This window comes from Alligator sinensis, unplaced genomic scaffold (genome assembly GCF_000455745.1).
Source record: "Alligator sinensis unplaced genomic scaffold, ASM45574v1 scaffold145_1, whole genome shotgun sequence".
Lineage (NCBI taxonomy): Eukaryota > Metazoa > Chordata > Crocodylia > Alligatoridae > Alligator > Alligator sinensis.
Window position 1 is genome coordinate 994,594 of NW_005842414.1, and position 4,194 is coordinate 998,787.

The following is a 4,194-nucleotide window of genomic DNA, read 5'->3' on the forward strand; positions in this document are numbered from 1 at the left end:
AATTAAAAAAGCAGCACATCACGGCTAACTAAAACTGTGCCCGGGATAACCCTGATTTCCATATGCAGATTTATCTGCACTGACAGCCCTCTCTCCCTCCCCCTCGGTCTCTGTGTTTCCCTCGGTCTTGCTCTTTCTCTCTATTTGTATTGTGTCTGCCTGATTTTTCTGACTCCTCTTTTTCTTGCTTTCTCTCTCTCCCTCTTGCACGCACAGGCTGAAATAACTAGACGAAACCGCGAGACGGTTGCTGCAGTCACTGTCTTTTAGGAGAGGTTGGGGGGGATCCAGGAAACCTCATTGCTAAACCGCCTCATCCTTTCCAGCCCAGCTCGGGGATCCAACTTCCCCAGGTTGGGTGGGGATGGAAAAGGATCTGGACAGACGTGGGAGGGGAGAGCACTTTGCAACAGCTGCAGCCAGCGGTGCTCATCGCCAGATGTGCGGGGGGGGGGGGGGGGGGGGGAAAGGTCGCCGGGTGGGGGGGGGGGGGGGGGGTGGCATGAAAAGGCAGCACGGGAAAAATATTAGGAGACAAAAGCGGCTGCCTCAAGGATCATTTGCTTTATTTAATATGGCAGCAGGCGCCGGGTGTGGGGGAAGATCAACATGCTGCCTGCTCAGCCGGACCCATCTCCCCGCGAGGATGAAAGGAGGTGATCCCGTGCCAGAGGGACCCGAGGTAAGAAACCTGCTTCTCCTTCCTGTGTTTTAGAAAGTCTATTTCTAAAGTGCTCTTTTGAAACAGCTTGTCTGCTCAGTTTCAACTCACTGGCAGGCAAAACAGAGATTTATCTATTTTTAAAAGAAAAAAAAGTTAAAGCACAAGGTATTGGTAGTCCATTCAAAACGATTACTTTGGCCATTATATCCATTCTATTTTTTCCCATACCTTTTTTGTATCGAAAATGGACTTTAATAGTGACATCATGGGTGACTGCTGATGCTAAAACTGATTATCAAAAGTCTTAAAACCAACCCCCCCCAAACTTCGCAATAAAAAAAATGAACTACAGCTTCATGTTGTGCATTTTTCTATTGCATCTTAAATATTAGACCTCTTATTAAAATGATATTGGGGGTTTATATTTAGCGTGGAAGCAGTGAATGCTGCATAATTAAGTACAGTATTTAATTTGGCTGTTGTGAAGCAAAAGAATAAGGTAATAATTTTTATTGTACTAATCAGACTCAAGATGTTCTCTGTGTTAATTGGGTTAAAAAATTGCAGTACTTATTAGAAATTCTAATTTCACAATGCAGCACTGACAATAAGCTCAGCCAGTGAATTATTCACATCTTTAATTTGCTCACTTAATGACAGTGTTCTGTAATCAGAGTGCAGAGACTGCTTCCTATGCATTATGTATGATGTTCAGGACTTAAATGCAGGACATTATGAAGCCTCTCAGTAGCTCAGTAATTAGTTTTCCACAAGACAGGACTTAGATATTCACAGATAAAAGTCTAGAGTTGAGATAATGTTAAGGTTGAGACTCAGACTGAAAAAAAAAGCAGGGAAATTCAAAAATAACACTGCAACTATGTTCTCATCCATTGTGCCTAGGTGTCGACGGGGTGTTTTAAAGTTAGCACGTGATGGTACTACAATATGTGCTGTGATACTTACCTACCAGAGAGCAACTGTTTGGTTTAACTTGTTTCTTTTAACAGCTTTTGGTTGTTTGTGGCTGACAGTCCCACCACCCCTTCAGTTCAGTATAATGTTATTTTAAATACATAACAAATACTTGTTTTTATTTATTTAAAGGAGGCAGTTATGAACACATCAGCCAGCAACCACTTGTAGGAAAATATAATAATGATTAATTATATTTTAAAGAATTTCTTAATAGTTGATGTTGAGCCCAGAACTTTATAATTTCTATCAAGCTATTCTGGTTTTTAAATTGTAACTAGTTTGCTGTGTATGCTAACTTTGGGAACACTTACTGCTTACCACAGGGCTGTTAAGACTTTTTTAGTCTACAGTGAATAGGATATACATACGTTGAAATGTATGCTGATTTTGAAAATTATACTTTTATTCACTTTTAAAATATACCAATTTTAGAAATGCTGTTGTGGCTTAAAATACAAATCCTTTTTTTCTTGTTAGCACTGACCTGGTATTATAGTGTTTTAACTGAAGGGAGCATACATGATTTTGTCATATCCCACTTTTCTCGACTACTGCAAAATAGGATGAGGAAAGTTGAGAAAAAGTTAAATATTTTTTTTCATATTCCAGCACTGGTTAGATGGGCTACTGTACATTTGTACAGTAATGCAATGCAATGTGGCTGTACTCTGCCATGTCCCTACATTTAACAATGTGGGCCTTTCTCCCCAAATGGTACTTGTGCAGATTTTCATTAAAACACAACCCTTACTGGGCAAGTTTCTTATCCCTACATCAGTATCCCACTTGAAGTTGAGAATTTTAGTTTCAAAGCTATTTAATTTGTATCCCTAAATAGATATCTTTATGTATTCCATAAAGATATCTATATGGATTAGGCTTTGCAGGATTCATCCCTTAATTTAAAAAAATTAGCTGCCATGTCAAGTCTAAGCATTTTTTAAAAATCAGAAATAGAGTCAGGCCTAAGAACTACATCTAGAATATTAAAATACAATATGGACATGTTAGTTTCTCTTTTAATTCCCCAAATTCAGTGCCATCAACAGCTAAAAAGTTTGCTGAGTTGTTTTAGGACCTGATCCTGGAATAAATTGACCTAAGCCAATTGCTTATAGTTGCCTATAGTCTTAGATGAGGGCTGTCTAAGTGACCCGTGATTGGTTAAGTCATGTCTGATGGGGCTAGAACTTCTGCAGTGTGGGGAGCAATGGTGGTGTTAACCCCTATACCTGCCAGAACCACTGTGTTGGCAGGCCCAGCAGTCAAGGTGTTAATGCTGCTGCCATTTGCCCCACCACAGAATTTCCTGTTTAAGATCTGGGTTGGGGAAGCCTTTCAATGGTGGCAGGGCACAATAGCTTAACTAGGGGTGGGCAAGAGGGGCGCCTGCCCTGGATGCCAAGTTAAGAGGGGTGCCTGAATTACACCCCCACCCCTATGGAGACCATGCCCCAGCAGTATATCCATGCCAAGAACTCCAAAATGGTCCCCAGCTGCTGCTGCTTTGAAAGCAACAGCCAGGTTGGGCAGAGCACTCTGCAGCTCAGTTAGGGACTGTTTAGGAGTTCCCAGAATGAGTAAGACTGCTGTCCCCCATCTCAGAACCACATCCCCCTCCCCCAGTCTCAGAACCTAGGTGCCCCTCTTCTGCTGTTTGAACCGTACACCCTGCAAACTCTTGGAATTGTGCATCTTGCCTGCCCCCAGTCTCAGAACCCATGTCCCATTCCCCGCGCCCCCCCCCCCCCCCCCACTATTAGAGCTGTACACCTCCCCCTCAACTCTCAAATCTGTGTATTCTGCCTGTCCCCACTCCCAAAACCATGTGTTCCCCTACCCCACTCTTGAAACCCTCATCCTTCTTGCTCTTAGAACCCTTGCACACATCTCCTCATCTCTCCTTCAGGGTTTTCCCTAGACATCAACTGTGCTTGTTATACCACAGGCACAGCAAGTGGCAACATTATTAATCCCATGGGTTCTGGTAGCCCTGCCATCAAATTTCCAAGTCAAGATTGTTGATGGGGATGCCTTTTGGTGACCAAGCAAGTGATGGGGCACAGCCAGAATGTGAGGGTTAATGATGGTATTGCTGGCTCCAGTGGCAGAGATGGGGTTATCAGGCTCAGGAGAAATGCAGTGGTCCAGATCTGGCCTGCCAACCCAAATGATAGCTCTGATCTCAGACCAAATCCTGAAGAATGAAGCTCCAGATTGATTCATAGGTATTATAACTCACATACTTACATCAGAATGTGAAGGCTTGTGTACTTGGGGAAATCATCCAGACGCGCTGTCTAGGATAGCAGTATACACAGAGAGGTACACTGGCAAAGCTGACAGCATTCTTATATAATTGCATCTTAAGTAGTGACCTGGCCACAAGTTCATTCAATTAATTGTGTGATAAAAGCAGGAATAAGCAACAAAATTATCACACAAAATACATCTAATAATATTGGTGTTGGTTTCTATCACATCTTTAATTGAACGTGTGGCCAGTGCTCCCAGCCTCTAGTGAACTCTGTCAGCTGATTTGGGGCGGGGCG